The sequence below is a fragment of the Pseudophryne corroboree genome, chromosome 2, assembly GCF_028390025.1.
Source record: "Pseudophryne corroboree isolate aPseCor3 chromosome 2, aPseCor3.hap2, whole genome shotgun sequence".
Lineage (NCBI taxonomy): Eukaryota > Metazoa > Chordata > Amphibia > Anura > Myobatrachidae > Pseudophryne > Pseudophryne corroboree.
In genome coordinates, this window is record NC_086445.1 from 1,019,510,690 (window position 1) to 1,019,536,836 (window position 26,147).

Consider the following 26,147-nt stretch of genomic DNA (forward strand, 5'->3'; position numbering starts at 1 on the left):
CCTGTCTCAAGTGCAGTGGAGAATGATTTCAACGTTGTGCAAGGTTCTGATGCCCTTTGAACTTGCCACACGTGAAGTCAGTTCAGACACTGCCAGCCTGAGTCAGGTCATTCCCCTCATCAGGCTTTTGCAGAAGAAGCTGGAGGCATTGAAGAAGGAGCTAACACGGAGCGATTCCGCTAGGCATGTGGGACTTGTGGATGCAGCCCTTAATTCGCTTAACAAGGATTCACGGGTGGTCAATCTGTTGAAATCAGAGCACTACATTTTGGCCACCGTGCTCGATCCTAGATTTAAAGCCTACCTTGGATCTCTCTTTCCGGCAGACACAGGTCTGCTGGGGTTGAAAGACCTGCTGGTGACAAAATTGTCAAGTCAAGCGGAACGCGACCTGTCAACATCTCCTCCTTCACATTCTCCCGCAACTGGGGGTGCGAGGAAAAGGCTCAGAATTCCGAGCCCACCCGCTGGCGGTGATGCAGGGCAGTCTGGAGCGACTGCTGATGCTGACATCTGGTCCGGACTGAAGGACCTGACAACGATTACGGACATGTCGTCTACTGTCACTGCATATGATTCTCTCAACATTGATAGAATGGTGGAGGATTATATGAGTGACCGCATCCAAGTAGGCACGTCACACAGTCCGTACTTATACTGGCAGGAAAAAGAGGCAATTTGGAGGCCCTTGCACAAACTGGCTTTATTCTACCTAAGTTGCCCTCCCACAAGTGTGTACTCCGAAAGAGTGTTTAGTGCCGCCGCTCACCTTGTCAGCAATCGGCGTACGAGGTTACATCCAGAAAATGTGGAGAAGATGATGTTCATTAAAATGAATTATAATCAATTCCTCCGCGGAGACATTGACCAGCAGCAATTGCCTCCACAAAGTACACAGGGAGCTGAGATGGTGGATTCCAGTGGGGACGAATTGATAATCTGTGAGGAGGGGGATGTACACAGTGATATATCGGAGGGTGAAGATGAGGTGGACATCTTGCCTCTGTAGAGCCAGTTTGTGCAAGGAGAGATTAATTGCTTCTTTTTTGGGGGGGGTCCAAACCAACCCGTCATATCAGTCACAGTCGTGTGGCAGACCCTGTCACTGAAATGATGGGTTGGTTAAAGTGTGCATGTCCTGTTTTGTTTATACAACATAAGGGTGGGTGGGAGGGCCCAAGGATAATTCCATCTTGCACCTCTTTTTTCTTTTCTTTTTCTTTGCATCATGTGCTGATTGGGGAGGGTTTTTTGGAAGGGACATCCTGCGTGACACTGCAGTGCCACTCCTAGATGGGCCCGGTGTTTGTGTCGGCCACTAGGGTCGCTAATCTTACTCACACAGTCAGCTACCTCATTGCGCCTCTTTTTTTCTTTGCGTCATGTGCTGTTTGGGGAGGGTTTTTTGGAAGGGACATCCTGCGTGACACTGCAGTGCCACTCCTAGATGGGCCCGGTGTTTGTGTCGGCCACTAGGGTCGCTAATCTTACTCACACAGTCAGCTACCTCATTGCGCCTCTTTTTTTCTTTGCGTCATGTGCTGTTTGGGGAGGGTTTTTTGGAAGGGACATCCTGCGTGACACTGCAGTGCCACTCCTAGATGTGCCCGGTGTTTGTGTCGGCCACTAGGGTCGCTAATCTTACTCACACAGTCAGCTACCTCATTGCGCCTCTTTTTTTCTTTGCGTCATGTGCTGTTTGGGGAGGGTTTTTTGGAAGGGCCATCCTGCGTGACACTGCAGTGCCACTCCTAGATGGGCCCGGTGTTTGTGTCGGCCACTAGGGTCGCTTATCTTACTCACACAGCGACCTCGGTGCAAATTTTAGGACTAAAAATAATATTGTGAGGTGTGATGTGTTCAGAATAGGCTGAAAATGAGTGTAAATTATGTTTTTTGAGGTTAATAATACTTTGGGATCAAAATTACCCCCAAATTCTATGATTTAAGCTGTTTTTTAGGGTTTTTTGAAAAAAACACCCGAATCCAAAACACACCCGAATCCGACAAAAAAAATTCGGTGAGGTTTTGCCAAAACGCGGTCGAACCCAAAACACGGCCGCGGAACCGAACCCAAAACCAAAACACAAAACCCGAAAAATTTCCGGCGCTCATCTCTAATCACAATATCACAGTACAAGATTAAAGAGTGCTGTCCCTTTAAATCCCTACCTGCCTTAGATTACTGGCGAGTGGGTGCCACACAGCATACCCACCTCCCATACACTTACTTAGGCCTACTGCCCCCCTAAATGCACACAGGCCAGAGGCCTGACTTTACCCTCGGGCCTAGCGCCCGCCTAACTTGGGGCATGTTGGGTGACCTGGGCCTAATGCCCAGGGTCCCCTTATATCCCTAGCGTCCGCAACTGAACTAGGGCCTAATGCCCTCTAATGTGGCCACAGGCTTAATGCCTGATATTACCCCTCGGGTCTAGTGCCCGCCTGCTGCGCCACAGGCCTGTGGCCTGACTATCCCCACGGGCCTAATGCCCGCCTAAAATGCCAATGCAGTGGCTTGGACCTAATGCCCAAACCACCAACTCAGGTGCAGCTGAAACTCCTAACTGCGCCACAGGCCTTGTGCCTGAACCATACCCCCGAGCCTAATGCCCGCTCCCTGGTGGTCTAGGGAGGAGGGGGGGGGAAGGTGAGATCAGCCTCACTGAGGCCTTACCTGGTCCAGGGGTTCTCCAGCGCCCTCTTCTGCCGCTGACCCGTCCTGGCCAGCGGCGCCGCCGCTGCTCTTCCGTGTCCATCCGCCGCTGGACATCTTCTTTCAGGAACCCGGCGTCTTCTGGCCTCTTCAGCGGCCACCGGAGCTCTTCCTCCCGTGTCCGCTGTCTTCTTCTCCCACCACGATGCTTCTCCTCTCCGTCCGGCTCTCCCGCGCGGTTTCTTCTTTCTTCGGCTCCCGCCCGGCGTCTGACATCACTGGCCAGGGGTGGGGCCTATGATGCGGCGAACGGCGATTGGCTCGCCGCGCCCGCCCGTGATTGGCCGGCGCCCCGCGAGCCGTGATTGGCTCACGGACGGCGCCAGATTCAAAATCCCGCCAGATTCAAATAGATACAGGTCAGCAGCCAAAATGGTGCCAAGTTTGAAGCACCGTTGCTGCGGCGCTGTACATCGCCGTACCTTGACCGGCGCTGGGGACAGACACACCGACCCAGCGCCGGCCACCGCCGCACCTTGCAGGAGATGCAGATCTGATATAGATACAGGGCACATCTCCACATTTGTGTAAAGTTCTGTTCAAGTTCTCATCGCTTTCCAGGCCGATCCTCGTTTACTTCCAGCTGTTATCAGTTCCCAAACCGACCTATTGCATGTGACTGCTTTTCCTCTGTCAGCCTCCACGCTGAAATACAGTTGTATTTGCCATTGCTCCAGTGACATTTATCTTTCCTGTGTGCTCTCAATAAAACATCATTTGCGCACATGCGCACCACCACTGACCCACTAGTGCCCCCTCCGGGAACAGACACAAACCCAGACCTGACCGGCTGGTACTAGTAATTTCGCAAGAGTTGGAGGTGCGGAACAAGATTTGAGGTTCTGCTGGGTAAATGTAGAAGACACAAACAAATCGTGAAAGTGACATATAAAATTTTCATGATCTACATATTCCTATCATTTTCTGAACATTGTTTCCATTTCTGGAACGTATGCTAGGTCTGTTTAATAATTGAACAAGGGTTATAAGTAGTGTCCTTCCTAAATAACATAAACCTTCGGAGTTCGGGGAGAGCCACTCATAAACCTTTCTTCCACATATATTAATGAGCTCTTTATCTGCAATGTGTGAATAGCCATTGTCTGATTTTTTTCTGATTACCTCTGAACTCCATAACATTAACTACTAGACCTTTGATTTTTCTCTGACTTTAAAAAACTGATCGGCTAATCCTGGGATCCTATAAGGAAATCACTCCTTCCTCCAGAACCAGTTCCAGTCCCACACTCGACTCCTCATAAAAAAACCTCGCAAAAATAGAATATCCTGAAAAAAAAATGTTTGTCAGCGGGAAAGAGAGAAAAGAGAAATAGAACAAAACAACTCTTGTTCATAACAAATCAATTACAATGACTGGTCTTTCTGAAATTCTTTAGTATGCTCAGGTAGTGTTCAACACTGCCGCCTCTCAGTCTTCACGGAACAGAGTCTCTGGTGATACTTTTGCGATCTCACTCCATTTACGAGTTCCTTCCGGACTACCGACTTTCCTGCAATGGGAATCGTGGACCCAAGTCTCTCTCTCGGCTACTTTCACTGGGATAGTGCTGTCAACAAAACTTGGTATGGTCCTTCCCACCTGTCTATTAGGCAACCTGAGCGTAAGAACAATCACACAGTCTCTTGGTTCACAATCAAGACAGTTAGTATTTGGCATACCAGCAATCAACAGTTTCAAGTTCTTTTGTCAAGTTCTCAAATGCTGGCTCATCTCAATAAGGTACTGTACTGTCACCTCATTGGTGTATTTCTGATCATTGTGCGGATCAATCATGACATGAGGTTGTCTTCCAAAAACAACCCAAAAAAAAGACACAAATACCAAAACAAAAACAAAAACAAATTTCGAAGAGGGTGATTCGTTGAGCGAAGATCTGGGAGTGGTTCCGATGCTACATAATACTAGTGGCAGTATCTATGATCACAATAGTACAATTTCAAGCTTTGCTCCTACTTCTAGGGGTATCATTATCTACACACAAATTTCTGCGCAATTTTTCTTTGCGGTAAACACAGCAGCATCCGTGGCGGCAGGAAATGCCTCTACCCAGTTTGAGAAAACATCAGTGCACACCAATACATAACAATAATTCCTAAAGGGTGTTAACTGTACGAAGTCGATTTGTATTTCCTGAAAAGATCCGTCTGCAGGAGGGATATGAGATGGCTCTGTTGGTATTGATTTGCCAATATTCTTCCTCAAGCAAGCAAGACAGGTCCTTGCTCTCTTACCTGTATGAGAATAGAATCCTGGCGCACACCAGTAGGCTCTCATCAGCCTGCCATCAGCCTGCACCTACCCTCTTTGCCTAGATGAGTCAGACCATGTGCCTCCTCAGCTAGACTTGGAAGGTATGCTTTGGGGGCTACTGGCTTACCGTGTCCACCTGTCCACAGTCCTGAGGACTCCTAGCCATACCCCTTTGTCCTCCAGACTGCCTTTTCCTGTAGGGAACACAAATATTTTTTGTATCTTAATTTAACTGTTGTGTGTTTGCAATGTAGAGTATCATGAGCATAACTCAAAAAAAAAAAAAAAAAAAAGAAAAAAGAAACATCTCTAGAGGAGAGAAAGAAGAAGAAAATGAAAAAGAAAATGTCAGGTTTGCCATTCACCAACAGGCATATCAGTGCCCATACAAAATGTCCCTTCACAAGTATTCCCATTCTCCACCCTTTGTGCATGACAAGGCACACTGCAGTAATACTGGTGTTATCGTGCTGTTGAGATATACTGGGTTTGGGCAGAACTCTGAAGGACCTAGGCATGTGGAGTTTGAACTGTAATTGGGTCCATGTATTGTACCACCCTGTGTGAACGCAAAAGATGAAGAGGAAAACTGTAGAGAAATAGAATAGAGGTTGGTGACAGATGAGATTGTAGAGGTGAAGATTTTATAAAAATTTGACAACTGGATTGGGCACTACGGGGAAGTGATTCTCTACTTGGTCTACTCCCCTTAAAAAAAATTCTGTGTTTGTCGTATCGCTATTGGGACTATCCCAGCCATCAATCCAGTGTCCTGTCCATCCTAAGTTCATAGGGAACCCGGTATCTGTGAGATAATTTCCTCTACCTGTGATGGACATGCATCTAGAACAGTAGAATGCGACATTAGTCTTCGTGGGTGTCTAACATACTTTGTACTTCCTGAGCGGGAGCACAGTATATGTATATCATATCTAACAAAATCAAGTTAATCAGGGGCCATTTCTGCTAGGAAAAAGAAGCAAAAGTTTAGAGGCCCCATCTTAACCCCAGCAAGTTTTGTCAAAGGGTAATGTTGCATTTATTTTGTTCTTCCCATTAGCCGAATCTGTGTTTTCTATATGGCTTATGATTCCTTACTATATGTCCCTTGGTCCCGTCTATGTGTTTAATAATGTGGCTTGTGTTTTCTGTTTAGGGGATCTATATTGACTATGTGTCCTACTACTCCTACAATCTCTGGCAAAATGCCCTTCCTTCCTACAAGTGTAACATATTATTGACCATTAGGGATCTGGGGTTTGGACTGATGGGTCTTTCCTGTATGTGCCAGTATACTTACCGTCCTCAACTTCTCCACCTGTTGTTCTCTGCGCCTAGCACTATTCTTGTGATGTTCAATAGCACACTCTCTAAGATTAGCTACTGTGACCCCTTTCCAATTTTGCAAAGAAGTCTGCACCCTGACACTCAATGCCTTATTGAGCCCGTCCATTTGCACAGAGACAGCCACCTCCCATTTGCCGAATTAGTGTTTACCAGTGATCTTATCCAGATGGAGAGTTTTCTATTACTGCAAGAGACAAAAACAAAAAAAAAGTTTAACAAGCTTCTAGGTCATGCGAAGTATTCATTTTATCCTCATCCCGTATTAAGGGTCTGTACATGGTCCAACAAACATTTCCGAGCTCATCTTGACTAGGGGCATTACTAGAAATTAATACTTCTTATATGGTAACTGAAAGAAATACCCGGGGGTTACCTTGTCTCTGTCCGCTTTCCTACTGGCAAATACTAATGTGCGGACAAGTTTTTCTCCATTTCTGACGTTACTTTCTTGATTTACTTTTTTGTTTTATTTTTTGTTTGTTTTACTTTTACTATATATATACACGAATGATACCATACTTACCTGTTCCACTGGTCTCAGCCACTTCCCCCACAGGCTACTGCTCTTCTTTTACCGGTTGGATACTCCTCTGGGTGCATGAGAAATGGCTGAAAACAATCAGGTCACCGTCTCCTCCTAAATAAAACTTCAACATTCATTAGTACATATATAGGTTACAGTCATATTTTTCATATTTTTATTATTTTCTATAGTTTGTATGCTGGCCGTAACTGCTTCCACATCTACATATGGCGGTGTACTTGCATTCTTTTTTTTTCCTCTTCCTACTTGTTTATTGTTGCTACAAGTTCAAACAGTTCTTATATTTCCATTCTTGTCTTATATGACTTTGGTTAGACATACCACCTGCAATACCTTAGGATCAAACTCACCAACCCCTCTTGCTGCCACAGGTTTAAACAATTTGTATGTCTGACCCTTTGTTTTCGGGATTTTATCAGACATATTTTACTGCTTACATTCTGCAGTACCTCTGGTTCAAAGCTGCCCACCCTAGAGAATGGTAACCTATCTTTGTCAGTCATACGTACCCATTCGTCACAATAAACTTCAGTGTGTGGACCATATTTCCCACACATTATAAACCTTGCTGACCTTCTCGGTCCCGAGTCTGACCTTCTCGGTCCCAACTCTTCTGCCTGAACCCTGGCAACCATACGTCCCTTAGTTGAGCAACTGGCTCCCATAATTTGCGGGGCTTGCCTTCTCGGCTAATCCCACAAATACCAAAATACTCAATATAAGGCGACGGTGAAAGTTCTCCGAGCGCTTCCACCCACTCTCGCCCACGTTGGCCAGTACTACCATACACTGTTGATAGCGAAGGCAATGTACTCAACTTAGGGCCCCTAATTGACCTATATTTACTGGAAGTTTTTAGGACCTTTTCCAGTAAATATCTGCCGTTGGAGATTTTCCTGAAAGAGACCAGCGAAAACGCCCTATGCACTTTTTATACACAAATCACGCTTGCGTATGCTGTATACAGCACTAATGATACCGCGATTTTATGCAAACGGCTCGTAAAAGGGATATCAAGTTGCGCTATATATCGCACCCACAAACGCGCGGTCCAATCGCACAGCGTATAGGTACTTGTTACTTATCTGCCGTACGACCACTGGAATCGAATCACAAGCTGCGAAACCTCAGCCGGAGCATATAAAAAAAAACTATATGGGTCACAACACAATTCCCTACCAAGCTCCTGTGTACGTCTCCTCACGACTTACGTATTTCAATCTATACTAACGTGAGTCAGCCGCCTCACGCCGCCAAGCCTCCACTCACTTGGTGTACCACACGACGGGATCCCGCATTCCGGGGTTCGAATCCACTCACTCCTATGTTCGCTCACTCAAATACACTTTGTTTTTCTGTACAGAAAATTTTAATTCATTCAGATTGGCAGCTTTACCCCCAGAGGCAATACAGTTTAAACAAAAGTTTTATACTAATCTGCTTTAGAAACTGGGTAGTTTTGTGCTATTGTAGCCTGGCTACTGTCCCACCTTTGAACTAAATGACACTATTGTGTAATTTGTACTTAGCGCACGCACTCTTAAACACTTTGCGTAAACACACGACCGTGTGTGTCTCTTATGCTGCGTGCACAGTCCTGTACTTTGTCTGAGACACGTGTACAAAACCCTGCGTCCGCAATAAAACAAATCACACAGCTCTATAAATGTGAACAATACTAATTACTATTGCCCACTAGACACTTGTTCTGTATAAACTTTTATGCAGACCTGCTTTTGTGTCTTTACACTTACTTTGTTAAAATACTGTTATTTCAAATTTACCTATATAGCAACAAATTTCACACAGATCTATAATGACTGCAATAATCTATAATTTAAATGATATGATTCAGATTGGATAACTCTTGCAGAACATACACTGATATAAATATACACATAATTATTATAATATTATATATATGTACCATTCACTGGTCTCCTATGAGACACCTTACCTCTTATTTGCATATCAAAGCTATTTGGTTTTCACTGCTAAAAAAAACAAAAAAAAAACAGTAACACAGGTTAATTTGCATTTCAATGGCTATCCTCCCTGTAAGCAGATTCTACAAGTCTTGGAAGGAAAAAAAAACAAAACCAACTCTTTCTTTCCTTTTTCTATCTGTGTGCAACCACCCACTTGATGTAAAGTAATTACGCACAGACAAGAAGGACAGAAAAAAAAACTTATCTCACCATTTGCTCTCACTAGGCCCAATTGAAACTATTTGTAATTGACTATGGCATGGGTTAAATAAATGCATTGGTAACTCATAAATGGTGTTTGATGTGACCAAAGAAACTGATTGTTCTGAGCAGACTGAAAATCAGCTATTTAGAAAATGACCTTCCTAAAATGGCCACTGCTCCTACCCCTTCCACATCCATGAGGTTTACACAAAATGGTGGACAGGCCATGTGGTTAGTCCAAAATGGAGGACAGACCATGCGGCTTCCTTTGTCACAAAGAAATCACACATTATACAAGCACCAGAAGATATTTTAGGCCTGAGTTAAAAAAAACTATATCAAGGCTATGCAGCAACTTTTAAATGTACTTTTAAACGGGTGGTCTTCAGTATGCCGGCGGTCGGGCTCCCGGCGACCAGCATACCGGCGCCGGGAGCCCGACAGCCGGCATACCGACACTTATTCTCCCTCGCGGGGGTCCACGACCCCCTGGAGGGAGAATAAAATAGTGTGGCGCGCGTAGCGCACCACCATGCCCGTAGCGTGGCGAGCGCAGTGAGCCCGCAAGGGGCTCATTTGCGCTCGCCACACTGTCGGTAAGCCGACGGTCGGGCTCCCAGCGCCGGTATGCTGGTCGCCGGGAGCCCGACCGCCGGCATATCGTAGTGAACCCCTTTTAAACCTACTTAACAGATAAACAATCCAATCTGAATCAAACACAATATGACTTATTTGAACTTTGTTTTGCAACACTAAAAACACATTTTAGCATTTTAAATATTATGAGAAACGCATTGTCCCTTGAAATTTCATATAATTGGCTTACTGATATCACAACAATACACACGGATATGATTTTCTCAGCTTTACGATGCGTCCACCACAAGCTGATCGACCACAGCGTCGCGTTTATAATGTACAGTGCATTATTAAGACCATGATATCCCGGACGAGCCCCATCTGTGAATGCCAAATTGCTTCCTTACAAATATTTAAAATGCCCACTCTAATATATACTGCAGACGCTAGGCGCATCTTATTACCATATACGATAACAGTGCGCTGTACATCGCAAAACACTGCATCCCATAAGAGAAAACAATACACCCACACATTATCTGAGTTCCAAAGCTCATTGATGTATATATTTGTTATTAAAAGGATATGGATTCAATATATTACAATGTACAGTATACACATAATGACATGATTACAATTTATACAGTAAGCAGTTAATACATACAGTTACAGGCCAGCAAACAATACCATTATACTTAAGTTATATAAATTTGTCTCTCCATATCACTCTCTCTCTCTGTAAAATCATGCAGGAACTCCATCATCCTCTGAGACAAAACAGCAACTGAACTCCTGTGTGATCAGCAATGTGTTATCTAGTTTTTTGGGGAGGGGACTTTCTCATTCATGATGAGTCACTGGTTTGTTCGTATGTTAAACAGGTGCCTTGAAGACATCCAAAGGGCTGGCCTGAGCTTCCTGTCCACTACCTGTTTGGAATATCTATTGTTCTAATAAAAGTGATTTTAGCTTACATACATTTAATCATAACTATTTGTTGCAATGTCCTACAACTTAATAACAAGTATCAAATGAATCTACACATTAATCTGGTTGCTTAAATACCAAATATGACAGGTGTATCTGGCTTCGTTCCCATAATACACATACATGACATTACTTCATTATATAATTTTAAATCATCATGATGTCTGGCGCTTGATATTATTATAATTATGTACTGCATGAAATAAGTGTCGAATCCATCTCTGTGGCATGTCTGTGTAAATGCGTGTGTTACCATATATTGCTGTACTCGCTGCGCGTATTTGCAAGTATAGCGACTCATAATGTGTGTAGTTTGTATGTTCTTTTTATGTAATATTTTTGACTTCGACAATATGGATATATAAGCCCCGTCCTATCTAGAACATTCCTAAATACACTCTATAGTAGATTGTAGATAGAACTTGGTTCTCCTTCAGCTCCTGCTATGAGGTCAATGGTCCAATTGCAATCTTGGAAGGGGGGGTAATTTATCAAAGCTTGAAGAGTGATAGAGATTAAGGGGGACATTTACTAAGCAGTGATAAGAGCGGAGAAGTGAGCCAGTGGAGAAGTGGCCCCATCAACCAATCAGCAGCTCTGTATAATTTTATAGTATGCAAATTATAGATGTTACTTCAGTACTGATTGGTTGCCATGGACACTTCTCCACTGGCTCACTTCTCCGCTCTTATCACTGCTTAGTAAATGTCCCCCTAAGTACCAACCAATCAGCTCCTAACTGCCATGTTACAGGCTGTGTTTGGAAAATGACACTTAGGAGCTGGTTGGTTGGTACTTTATCTCTCTCCAAGCTCTGACAAATCTGCCCCCTAGTCCTGTATCTACGCAACCCCCATTGATTTACTGTACAAAAGCTATCCATCTAGTTTGACCAATCCATGGGGTCTCCCTATAGACGATTGTACAGTACAGCCCTCTGAAGAAACAGAAGTTGCAGGAGGTGTACACTGTACAGTAAGTGCTATACGTATGTTAGTAGATAATGTATATACAGAAATGGTTACGAATAGAATATGAGTCTATCCTTTCAGTATGTTTTTAATATTTGTTACAGATTGCCTCTGTTTTAGCTGGAGAACCGCTTTAATTGGGGCCTGATTAATTTTGGAAGTAAAGCAAAAAAGCAACTACTGTAACTTTGTGTCTGGAACAACCCATTTTGCCATGCAAGGGGCGCAAATACATTTGTATTATTTGTGTGCAGGTTAAATACTGGCTGCTTTTGCATGTAGCTCAAAAATGTTGGCTTTATTTTTACACTGCATTTTAGATTTCAGTTTGAACCCACCCCACCCAAATCTAACTCTCTCTGCACATGTTACATCTGCCCCACCTGCAGTGCTGCATGGTTTTGCATAGTTGCTTGCTTTTTTTTGCTTTACTTTCAGACATGAATCACCTATGTGCATGAATTAATCTTAGAAAGGTTCCGAGACATTGCTGTATTATCTCCTTGCTGTACATCAGCTGTAGATGTGTCTAGTTAATGTTTGTCACTCTGCTGTCTAAACATTGTAATGAAGTAGATATTTCCTTCCTGTGGTTTCCGGACTCCCACTGATTTATGTGCGGTCTACAGCGAGCAAACCCAATATCTGCTGCCGTCTCAGCCTGTTGTTGGAGTAATTTTTTGGACTGTTGACTTAGGGCGAGTCTCTGTAGCAAGCTGTACATGACTGAGAGCTGCCCTCTATAGTTTGGCTGTAGCGCTTTACTTATTTGTGGTCTCATGGATCAAAAACCCATAAAGTAGTGACTAAAGGAAATTCACAGAGCAGGGTAAACACACAACAACGTGTGAAACGCTTATCTCAGTCAGCAGAACAGTGCAACTTACCCTACAAGGAACTGGTGTGGAACTAATTCATTTGGAGGACAATGTACAGTACTGTATATACTTGTTTATCTGAGCATTTTGGCCCTCATTCCGAGTTGTTCGCTCGCAAGCTGCTTTTAGCAGCTTTGCACACGCTAAGCCGCCGCCTACTGGGAGTGAATCTTAGCTTCTTAAAATTGCGAACGAAAGATTCGCAATATTGCGATAAGACATCTCTGTGCAGTTTCTGAGTAACTCGAGACTTACTCGGCATCTGCGATCAGTTCAGTGCTTGTCGTTCCTGGTTTGACGTCACAAACGCACCCAGCGTTCGCCCAGACACTCCTCCGTTTCTCCAGCCACTCCCGCGTTTTTCCCAGAAACGGTAGCGTTTTTCCACACACACCCATAAAACGGCCAGTTTCCGCCCAGAAACACCCACTTCCTGTCAATCACATTACGATCACCAGAACGAGGAAAAAAACGTGAGTAAAATTCCTAACTGAATAGCACATTTACTTGGCGCAGTCGTAGTGCGGACATTGCGCATGCGCACTAAGCGGAAAATCGCTGCGATGCGAAGAAATTTACCGAGCGAACAACTCGGAATGACCCCCTTTATTTCTGCTCTAGGAAGGCCTGCAGACTGCCACATAAGACTCCGTGATCAGAGTGGAAGGGAGCAGCCCTTTGTATTACAATGCATGGGGAAACATAGAAAAGGAATAACATATAGGAATATGACTTAACAATGCCCCATGCCACTGTTCACAGAGTAACACAGGGGTAGTTAGTGCGCAACGTCTGAGAGGAATGGCGTAGCAGGGAGCTTAGACACTGTCATGTTGAGGCATGACAAGGAACAGTGGTTTGTACGGAAGCCCTCCAATAGTGGCACTTATTAGCATACAATATGTGATGTAAAATAGATCATTAAATACAAATAAACATTCTCCCCACTCAAATGCTAGGAGGCAAAGCTAGCACTCCTGTAATACAATAACTCTCAGTTTAGAGATATGCTCAGACCAGTGGCGTAAGTTTGTCCCAGTTGCCCGGAGGCAAGAAAAATATTGGTGTCCCCCCGCTATGTGGATATATATATATATATATATATATATATATAAAATTTGCTCCTGCATAGCAAGCCTGCAGATTCTAACTATATGAAGCTACTACAAAACCATTGCAACTAGGCGGATCTATGTAGGGGTCCAGCCACACACTACATAGATCTGCTCAGTCCCTCACAATGCTGATTATTTCTCTGACAATTAATTTGCAAGTGTCATATCCAGGATTAGAACCCACAACCTATTACACTGGAAGCATGCACCTTACTGATGGAGATATCTGCTGTTGCATAGGAAGTATGAGAATTCTAACTACATGAAGTTACGTGTAATTGTCAGAGAAATAACTTCATATAGTTAGAATTCTCATGCTTCCTTTATAGGAGCAAATAGCTTCATCATTAAGTTGTCTGCTTCCAGTGTATCTATAATAAAGAGGGTGTGATTTGTAAGGTGTAGTGGATAGTGGGGAAGTCGGCTACGGAAGAGTTACCGGCTGCTGTCAATTAACTTAATTGATTAATGTCGCTGAACACACAAAACAGGAGGAGAGGTGCCCCCCTTCAAAGCAGGAGCCCGGCGGCAGCTGACTCCGTTGCCTCCCAGAGTTCTGCCTCTGGCTCAGACTAAAGCCAGTTTAAGGAAGAGGTGCATGGCATACTATACCCCTTGCGATCACTGTCAGGGGGCCCTCCAGCCAGAGCACACTGACATCACTAGCTCTCCCTCTTGTGCAGCAGCAGGAACCACACAGCCAGAATGCGAGCAGGACAGTATGCAGTACCGTCAGATACACAGGAGTATCAGGTTTCATGAGATACCAACGGACCTTCCTGACCAGAGGCATTTCCAGTATAACCTGTTATCTAATGAGAGCATTCGGGTCTAGAGAGAGAAACAGAGTCCTCCCGAGTCCTGTCCCAGGGTGTAAGTAGTTCAGAGGCTGCTGCTATTGCATTCTTGCAAGATAAATTATAGATTTAATTTTTCAATGTGTATTTTAGGGTTGTTTTTGTTTAACTACAGGAATACTTTGTATGCTGAGTTGTGTATCCAGTTTAGGGTCACCATAACCATTCCGTACCTTGGATTGTTCCTATCCCCCTGTTTTTTTGTTGTTGTTTGGTGCAGGAGAATAAAACGTCTCCCAGTCTAGAGTTGTGGCTCTTATCAGTCTGCCAGGGAGTGTGTGGATGCTGTCAGGAGGGAAGAGCAGGCCTTAGTCATAGGCTATATAGGTGAATACCTAGGGTGTCATTGCTCTGGGGGGTGTCGGCTGGCATGGAGGTCCCACCTCACGTGGCCCAGCACTCATTGACACAAGGAGCCACCAGCGGGTGTATCCTCTCAGCAGTCGTGTAACAATGCAGACAACAGCAAGGTGGCCACAGCTATTGGTAAAAGTGAGATCTGCCGGCGGTTCCTCAGTGCATCTCTCCACTACGTCAGTTCCAGCGAGGGGATTACTGGAGAAGCAGCAGACCATGTGACCTCTACAACCAGTTTCACCATGTCCGACCCGGATGCCAGTTAGGAGATGGGGAATGGGTGCACACTGTTTAAGCCCAACACTGTTAAGGTCCCCAGTAAGAACCAAGGTACTATCATGTAAGAATAGATATCGAAAGCCCGGGCTTCCAACATCAAATCCATTCGATGGTATAACTGTCAATGGTCATGCTTTGTGTACGCGCCCATTAGCTGAGCTGCGGATACCACTTCCGGGGGTTTGTAGCTGCATAGAAGTAGCTAGCCATCGGATGGGCATCGGAAACTGGCATTCGATGACTGGCAACCATCGCATTCCATCGGAAAAAAGTACTTCCATCGAATCGGGAACATCGATGGTTGCTAGTCGTCGGCTTCCGATGTCCATCTCTTCAATCAGGCATAACAGAAAGAATTATCTTTCAAAAACTCTACACCCATGGAACTAGCAAACGGTACTATCCATGGAGAATTTCCTGTGGAAGTTTGTATTGTCATTCCCATTTGGACTGCGGCAGGAAGGAGGATCCCTATTGGATTTATTGGCGGCTGAATGACATATGTGAAGATGTATTATACTAACTGAGATGCTTGTGACTCAACATGCACGTGTTGAGTCTGCAATTTTCTTTTTGTGACAATGTTTTTTTACGTACGTTTAGGACACGAAATGCGTCAAACTCTAAATAAGGCAGCAGTGATTCCTGGCGAGTGGCAGCAACGCTGAGATAATATACGGCCTTCTCGGGAATTCCAGACACGTCACATGGAACACATATCACAGTAGTTTAAATTCTATACATACCTCCTTAGCTGAATGTCTGTGGCTGCGATATATGTTAGGTCCTGTGAACACAACTCAGTGCGGAAATATGAAATAAATATATAGCCAGTCAGGCAGCTATATCACACAGCGCATGAAAGCATTATTAACCGCTCCACACATCTGAAGACGAACCAGAATAACAGATGTATTCAATAACAAACCTGAAGATGAATATATAAACTCCGCCACCTGCGGAGACTCTATTTTTCATCCAAACGCTGCGTGTTGCTTTTGTACAAAATGTTCCGACATCCAAATAAAAATTCACAGCAACACAGAGGAGGTAGGAGAGGGGAGGGGGGGCACCCTAGAGCTGGCATGTTAACCCCTGCGCTGTTTAGGCTCATGTCAAGTGCACGTCTGTAGTGTGCCTTTGGATTAAAGCAGCAAGCAGCATTTCTGTTCAAAGGAACAACCCTTAGAGGTCTATGCAACGACTTGTGTTGCCGGGACATGAGGCATTATTTTCCATGCAAAGGTGAAAGTTTTCCATGCAATGGGGCCCATGCTTATTTGCACGCAATACAATGAAATTCGCCCGTGGACAGATTGCTATTCGCAACTTAAGCCCATCTGAAAACAGGCGTACTAACTTACAAAAATAACATGCATTATGTGGTGGCACTCCTCCTTCTCCATGGTCAACCCAGCCCAACCCCCCCCCCCCCCTTCCCCCCGAAACAAGCTAGGGCCCCGGTAGTTAATAGCAGCCCCACCGCCATCTTGCCACTGTTCTTGTGCGGCTTTCCTCCAGCTGCTCCGGTTTCCTCTCGCCCTCCAAAGACGCAGTTATAGGTTATCTGCCTTTTGATGGAGTTAACCATAGATTGTCTATGTGATAGATAATATGGATTGTAAGCTCAACTGGCAGGCCCAGCAACAGAAGGGTCAAAGGGGACACTCGTACCGGGCCCCGGGGTTCAGAGGGGCCCCGAAGAATCAGGGGCACAAACAAAACTTGGCCACAGAGCCTATTAATTTTTTTATACTGTCTGCTCCACCTGCCGAGTCAGAGCGGACAATCAACTTATCCCAATCAACCCCCCACACACAGTTACCAATCACTTGGTCTGGTCCCGGAGGATATTGTGATGTAATAATACATGACGCTGCACTGTGTCGCCCTTCCTTGTCTCCTTCTGCCGCCGCCAAGGAGCTCCAAGCAGCCCTAAGCCCAGCAGACAGCAGGAAATACTGCCTCCCATCGGACCAGGCACACCACTGTGACAGACAGACAGACAGACAGCAGCAGGAGTGTGTGTTTGGTGATACATGTATTGGCACGTGGAGGGATGTTTGGATGTGGGGTCAAGGGGGTTTTAGGGAGGGGGCCAAGAGATACTGTATATGTGTACCGGGCCCCAAGATTTCTGTTGCTGGCCCTGTCCACTGGGGCAGGGACGGATGGGAGAGATAATTCTGTGTATTATGTACAGTAGGTAGCTTTTATTTTTACTCTGCAGTATAGATTTCAGCTTGAATACCCCTCACCCAAATCAGACTCTCTCTGCACTTGTTACATCTGCCACTCCTGCAGGGTGCAATATGCCCCCTTGTTACAAGAAAAGAATGATCCTTTCTGCCCCCCAAAAAACATGTTTTTTTTTTTTAAATATATGTTTATTGAGAAGGAACAAACAATAAAAATACGTATGTCATAACGCTTGAGAAAAAACATCAACCATTGCAAGGTACAGAAATCGTCAATAAAAGCGCTGATCAAAAAAAATAAAAAAAATAAAAATTTGAAATAGTATAAACAAGGTTATGAGGACAGTCAGCCATATACTGTAGTTCAAGCATTAGAATGTAATATCAGTTTAACAATTTTAAAAGGGTGGTGAGCCTTTAGTGAGAGATTCCATATTATACCATGTTGTTAATCGAACTACTTTGCGCACACATTCCCTGGTGGCAGTTGGTAGCGTGAGTAAGTAGGGCAACCAAATGGCAAAGAATTTCGGAGAGCGGGACTCTGCGTCTAGGGAACAGTCAACCCAATCCATTTGATAGAGGTAAGTTAAACGCGGCAACATGAGGGAAAGGGGTATCGGTTCCGAATGTATCCATTGGGATAAAATTGTTTTCTTTGCGGCAGCCGCCACACGAGCCAACAATAATTTCGTCCCTTTGGAATACGAAGAATCCTGAGTATTTATAAAGTTCCAGAAAGCCCAGACCATAGTAATATCAAAAGAAAGCTGAAGTTCCACATTAATATATGTTTGGACTGCCGTCCAAAATGCTTGTATTACTGGGCATGCCCAGAGACAATGAATAATATCGGCTTCGGGGGAATTACATTTAAAACATAGAGAGTTATCAGATGCTCCAGTGATAAACCGGAGTCTGGGGGTGTAGTAAGCTCTATGTAGTATCTTAAAGTGCATCTCTGCATAGGAAGATGAAACTAGTTGTTTATTTAGTACACCACACCACCGAATCACTGTCAGAAGATCAGTGTCCGGGAAGGTGTCTGTCCACTTGGCCATCCCTGTTGTGAGCTATTCTCATACTAGACGGAGGCTGGATCTATCCAAAAACATGTTTAATAAATAATAGCCACATTTGGCAGGTTTTAGCCAAAATCTAGCGCAGAGGAGAAGTTTCCAGGACGAAGATGCAAAGAGAGGTTACTAAGGGGCCTTAATATGGCCACGGATCATTCATCAAGCTCTGAAAACTGAAAGCTTTCGGAGCTTGATTGAGGGAACGGACGCCATCGTAAGACGACGTTTGCCCATTAATACTCATTCCTTGTTAGATGTGCGAAGAGTGAAACAAGTTCACGCTTGTGCAGCTACTGTCAGTGTAAACTTTCGCTGCTACTAATTAGCTGCAAAAGTGTGTATTTTAGAGATTGCGATACAGCGGCTTCTCGGAGCAGCTGTCCCAGCAATGGAATAATACTGAGTTACCAAACTTGCAGCAAGTTGACACTTAAGTTACACTCGGACACTGCAAATTATAATGAACAAGTACCTTACAGAGTTTTTACTGCTTTATGCAGGGATGAGCAGGCCGGATTCCAGGGAATCAGAACCACTTTGAACTTACGGAATCCAAGTCTACCCAAGCTGCAGCTCGGGTGTTCCCGCCAGACTCGGATTCCAGTTAAGGGCCGAATGTCATCCTCCCAGTGTCAGATTCTCAAGTGGCTGTGTGGAATACAAGTAGCACAGCCCCCTAGATGGACACAGTGACAGCAGCACAGCCCCCTAGATGGACCCAGTGACAGCAGCACAGCCCCCCTAGATGGAGGACACAGTGACAGCAGCACAGCCCCCTAGATGGACAAGTGACAGCAGCACAGCCCCCTAGATGGAGGATACAGTGACAGCAGCACAGCCCCCTAGATGGACAGAGTGACAGCAGCACAGTCCCTTATGAATACAGTGACAGCACTTGTATTCTGCACAGCCACTTAGATGGACACTGCCCCCGAGTACGCATGCTTAAAAGCGTGCTGACTCCACACAGTGTGAGCTGAGCTGCCATTTAAGAAAAAGAAAAGAAAAAATATATTGTATAATTTGTTTGTACTGTTCTGCCAGGATGGTTTGTACTGTTCTGCCAGGATGGTGTACCCCAGTGCTACTTTGTTCAAGGACAATTCCTTCTTGCACCACTTTTCTTTTCTGCCACTGCTGCGTGGCAATCTTTCTTAAGATGTGCTGAAAACCACCGGGTGTTTGTGCCGCTGCTCTGTCGCTTAGTAACCAGACAGCGCGCTGCAGCTTTTGTCCTAAAGTGGATGAAAACAATACTGTGAGATGCAAGGTGGTCAAAGTAAACTGTAAATGAGTGGAAACTAATGTTATTGAGGTTAATAATACTCTAGGAACAAAAGAAGGACAATATTATGTGATTTTATTTTATTTTTGTCAATGTTTTTTTTTGGGGGGGGGGGGGGGGGAGTCAAAACCAAAACCAATCATGGCCAAAATCCGAAAGCGGACAATGAATTAGAACCAAAAGCAGCAACAATGGTCCGGTGCACATCTCTAGTTTTATGTATTGATTATGGATTATGGTAGGATTCAAGTATGTTCAATTGAAGTCGGATCCATTCCGACATTCGTTTGTCGGAATGGATCCGACCTGGGCTATTCAATGTAATCTCACTTCGACTTTAAAAAAAAGTCGAATTGAGATGCAGGAGCTGAGACGGGGGAGAACAGCGCTACAGCAGCGGCTATAGTAGCGTAGCCGGAGGATGTCACAGCCACCTCGCTTGTTGGAGCCGGGTGGACGCTGCTGTGAGCTGCGGCTGTGACACATCCACCGGCGCTGCTCTCCCCATCTGCCCGCGGCTCTCCCCTGTCTCTGCTCCCACATCTCACTTCAACTTTTTTTTAAAGTCGAATTGAGAAGGTAAAAAAGGGGGCCAAAACCTGTCGGTTTTGGCCCCGTTTTCGACACAAGCACGCGGATTGGCAGCTATTCCAATGATCCACGTGCTTTTCGACAAGTCAAATTCCTTGACTTGTCGAATAATTTGGGGTTAGATTGAATAGGTCAGAACCCCTTCCGACCTAAAAAAGTTGAAAACTGCCGTCTTTTCGACAAACGGCAGCTTTCGACTTCAATTGAATATACCCCATAGTTTGGTTAAAATATCATGTAGAATAGAAGGATTAAATGGTTTGAAGAATGAAAAAAAAAAGACAAAAAAGAATAGTCCCCTTTATGAATACCCAGATACTCACTTTACAGGTATGGGACAGTGATTTTTATCACTTTGCGGTTTGTTGCCCTTCCTAATATGCCCGACCAGATGGATATGAGTAAAATAAAACACCAGACAAAACCGCGGCTAATACATTTCTGACATTACTAGACAAGTGGTTATGTTCTTAATGCACAATAACTCAGACAGATGTCCGGCAGTGACGCGGGGTGTGAGATTCTGTAACTCGTACTCCGGCTGTACAGTAAATACTTGTCAGTGACGATATACCAGCTTTGCCCTGTGGCTCGTCATATCCCGTCCACCGACCAGTTGCTGTCTCTCTAAATTTAGACAGTATATAGTAATAGAGAGATCAGTTCTCTTACACACTGCATTACAGTGGATTAGAACCTGGGCCCTGACTGAGGCAGATCAGGGATAACTGTTCATTTAATAGTGTTGTAGTACATGTATATTTTACTGTAAGTAATATCTGTATAATCGGCACGCTCTGTCGTCAGGCCACACGGTCTGCGTTTAGAGTAAATCCAACCGCGAGCTGCCAAAAACGTACGCAATAAAATGAAGCAAGGTTTTACGTTAAAAGTGAATAAAATTCATGGATTGCGGCATGTCAGCGACTCAGCGCACGTCCCTTATAGTAGGGGTATGCACGCTCCCAGAATACGCAGCCTATGTAGAGTAAGCCAAACCTCCAGATACCATACGTCGCTTGCGAGGCGTATCTTGCATATCTCCCAATGGTTGTCCTTAACATTTGTGCTGCTGATAATAATAATAGCGAATCAGAGCCAAGGGGTCTATTCATGAAAAAAACAAAAATGGAATTGTTACTTATCACTATACATTGCATCTCTTGGATGCGATGCATAGCTGTAATAAGTAGCAATTCATATATACTCACCTATCCGGCGCTGCGCTGCGGAATCCAGGGGTCCAGTGGTGAGGTCTTCTCAAGGCAGTGATGTGATTCAGGCACGGAGTGGAAGGGGTGGGCTAGAGAAGTCAGGGACTTCTCCTTGGTAACCCGCTCTGTGAATTGCTGTAAGCAGAGGAAAGCTTTTGTCTACTTCATGAATAGGCCCCCAAGACAGCAAAGATTGGAAAAACAGTAGCTGGGGGGGGGATCAGGCCCATAATTACACATACAGTCCTGTCCATCTTCTAGAGAAGGCATGGGCAAGATGCATCATCGCTTGGAAAGTGATAAAATGGAGAGCTAAAAAGTACCAGCCAATCAGCTTCCAACTGTCATTTTTCAAACACAGGGCGGGATGTACTAAAGGAAAAATGCGGTAAAACCCCTGAAAACGGGGGTTTTACCGCATTTTCAAATGTACTAAGACCCTACCGCCGGGTTTTCGCCGTCCAGGGTATCACATCTCTGGATGGCGATACCCTATAGAAGCCTATGGACTTCTCATCGCCGACCGCCGCAACCCGCCGCTGCCCCTGCCACAGACGCCGACCCTCCTCCCCCCGGCATACCTTCCTCCAGGCAACCCTGTACCCGGAAGGTAATCTCCTCCTCCCCCTAGCAACGCAGCTGGAGGTCCTTCCGGCTACAGGGGGGAGGAGGAGGAGGTGCCAGGGACAGCCTGCTGCTGCTTCCCAGTGTTGGAGGAGTCTGGAGAGCCGAGGGAGATGACGGAGACCTCCCGCAGACCACCTCACAGGTATCGCGGGGGAGCCTCCGTCACCGCATTGCGATATTGACCACATATGTTAGTACATATGCGATCAACATCGCTGAGATAAGTGGCAAGGGGCGACAATGTATCTTAATACATCCCACCCACAGCCTGTAACATGGCAGTTAGGAGCTGATTGGCTGGTACTTTTTAGCTCTCCATTTGATCACTTTCCAAGCAACGATGCACCTGTAACATGACAGTTTGAAGCTGATTGGCTGGTACTTTTTAGCTCTCCATTTTATCACTTTCCAAGCGACGATGCACCTGTAACATGACAGTTTGAAGCTGATTGGCTGGTACTTTATCTCTGTCCACTCTATCTATCTCCAAGGCTTAGTACATCTCAGGGCCGCCTATGTTTTTGCAGTTTGCTTGGGGGTATTGATGACATGTCTCTGATTCCAGGCATAACGCTCCTTCCCGTGGGAAGAAGATTCGGGATTGTGAAGAGGGATCTGTTCGCAGCCTCCTCACTGAGGGGGGCTATTTACTAAGCCTTGGATGAAGATAAAGTGGCTTGAGATAAAGTCCCAGGCAATCAGCTCCTAACTGCGTGACAGTTAGGAGCTGATTGGCTGGTACTTTATCTCCATCCACTTTATTTCCACCTGAGGTTTAGTAAATAGACCGCTCTGAGACTGGCAGCCGTGTGCGTGAGTGGCCTGATAAAAGCGTTGCTAGGTGTCACATCCTTACTTAATGCCAATTTGTCACCAGGAGCGTCAGGAGTATTCTGCGGTTCATTGCAATAAATTATTTTCTTTATTTGTGTGTCCTTTACTATGGCTCAGTCTGCATTTAATATGTGTGTACAAAGGGGTTTCCCAAGCTTTACCCATTTTTTGCAGCGATAACAAAAATATTTGGGTGGAGGCAATGGTAAAGACGAGGCAACAGAGTTTCGGGACCAGGTGACCAATATTTCACACAATTTTGTCTTGCATCTATCACGCGATAATTGTCACGAAAATGGCTTTTCTCTGGTATGAGCGCTCCCGTTTTTCACCCTATTCTAATCTAAACGAGTGAAAATGGGACATATGCGGAAAAAAAGGAGTGAAAAATCATGGTGAAAATGGGGAAATCAGCCTGTACTTTAAAAAAAAACTAAATTAATATAGGACAACAGTATACAAATATATTCTAGCTAGGTCATATTAAATATATTTGGGGTACTGAAATTGGGTTAAATGGCTGTTAAATGTATTCTTTTAATGGAAAAAATATTATAAAAGCACGTTTTTTTCAGCAAAATAAGTGCTCAAATTGAATTCGGGGTACATAAAAATGGGTATATATTTGGATAATTTTATGGGACTTTACACTTTTTTTTTAAACAGACCGTCTACTCTCACCTGCAAGCTTAAAAACACTTGTCCCACTCTTAAAGCACCCCAATATACCAATCCTATACCATGAACCCATAATTCCATCACTCTGTACTTTTTCACCCCAAGTCATTAGGAGGGGTGTTTCGGGGGTTCTGAACAAAATTTCGACATTTTTACCCTAAAATAGGGGCTTTCCCCAAGTTTTCACCTGCTCAGAGTAGTTGAAGTGAAATCTGCAATAAAATATTGTGGGAAGAGTTATCACTGCTAATTGGATAGGTTTGTTTTTTTTGCAATTCACGGTAAAAGTTCTTCCCAAGAAATAAGGTGTTTCAGGGGGTATCCCATGAATTTTTTTTAGAAGTGGTCCAAAAAGAGACAGAAGTGAAATACATAATATTGCAGAATGCAATTGCATTCGCTCCAGAATTCAACCCAATGCGCGTGCGCGGGCAGAAAGATGCGATTGCATCTCAGTAATGCGAACGCCTCTGCCTGATTGACAGGTAGAGGCATCTGTGAGGTGGTCAGGGGGCAGCGATGCAGTATTGCAGCAAAAAATGGGGGCTAGTCCGGCCCATTTTTTGGGCATCCGCGTGACATCACACTTGGCCGTTGTAATGCGATCGCCTTGCCCTGTGCTGATCGCACGCAGTTGCAGTTTTGCTACTTTAGCAAAACTGCAACTGAAGCTGAATCAGCTCCATGACCTGTCCTCACTCTCATGAACAATTGTATATATAAACGAGGCTAAGCAGAGCAGTATTCTAGTATCATTTAATGAAGGTTATATATTACATAGTATCAGCAAATGTGGGCGATTTATTTTACAAGGATAGAGAAGTGACATCACCTAAACGTCTGATCTCGTTCTGCCAGATGAATTGCAGTAACCTGACCTGAACGAACAACTGATGATAAAAGTATTGGTAATATGATTTATCACATTGCACGGTAAGTGGTTAGATGTAGTAACAGGGCGCCATGCCCAGGGTGACGTGGGCTTAGGTGGGGAAGTTACTGAAGCCCATTCATAACATTTCACTATTAGGCAACACAGTCGTCACTATTCCCGTTCTCACCCCACAGCTGCTCTGCCTGGAGTCCTGCTGGGAAGCATTACAGATATATTGGTATAATGAGCTGCAGCGCCTGCTGTGATATATACTCAGATAACTCTTGGAGAGCCGGTGCCTTCATCTGATTGTACCGTGAGACAGAGGCGGGAGAGGTTTTCCCCCTTTTATTCCCATATCAGCCCAGGCTGAGATGTCCGGGATAATAATAATAATAATAATAATAATAATAATAATAATAATAATCATGTTATGTATATAGCACTTATCTCCTAATAGGAGCACCATTGTTTCATCATTGGTTGCAACATTGAAGATTGCACCTACTCACAGGGGGGACATTTACTAAGCAGTGATAAGAGCGGAGAAGTGAGCCAGTGGAGAAGTTGCCCATGGCAACCAATCAGCACTGAAATAACATCTATAATTTGCATACTATAAAATGATACAGAGCTGCTGATTGGTTGATAGGGCCACTTCTCCACTGGCTCACTTCTCTGCTCTTATCACTACTTAGTAAATGTCTCCCTAAGTACTGTATCGCAACTGCTACTCACCTCCCTGTTAACTCATTCCTTGCATCCTGCAGCAGGACCATTTGATTGTGCGTCTGCTACTTCATAGCCATACCACTGGTGCAGCACAGGGCCTTCTCCTTTCTCCTCCTTTCTCCTCCCTCCCTACAGGCCGTCTGACTCTGGTGAAGAAGCTTGGTGCACGAGCCCCCTTTGTGTGTAGGCCCACTGGTGACAGCCCAACCGCCCGCTTCTGTAATCCAGTACTGCGCTTAATGACTAAGGATAGTTCAGGATCACTGTGTGTCCATCATCAAGAGGGAGGTTCACTATTTAGGGGTTTCTCAGCGTTCTAGAACTCCAGAATCTCACTTTTACTGGCTCCATTACTGCATGTCAAAAAACTGGACAACTGGTCACTGGTATTTCACATGGGGGGAACACAGCAGATGTCTCCAGTATCATAGAGTTCTATGGGGGGCTGCTCTGCTGCCGGATTTATCAATTTCCGGAATACTAAGCGTTCTGGAACTTGGCCCCAGCATCTAGCCTGTAACAGCCTGTGAGCTACTATAGCACTGATCCTTTCCGAAAGGGAGCTTGTTACTAAATTTGCATGGACAATTTTCATTTAGAAGCAAAATTTATTTTTCATACATCTGCATTCAAAATGTCAGTTGTGATTAATACGGGCCTAAAACTTTTATTCAAGCGATCGGCAGAGAATGCTGGGAGGTTTAGTGACCCAGAGTATAAGTTCCATTTGCTATAGAAACATATAATGGGGTCCATTTATCAAGCCTTGGAGAGTGATAAATAGCACGTTGACAAAGTCCCAGCCAATCAGCTCCTACCTGACATGTTACAGGCTGTTTGAAAATGACAGTTAGGAGCTGATTGGTTGGTACTTGATAAATCTGGGCCTATATTTGGGTTTGTTCTTCTATAATTACATTTTGTAAATAATATTATTATAC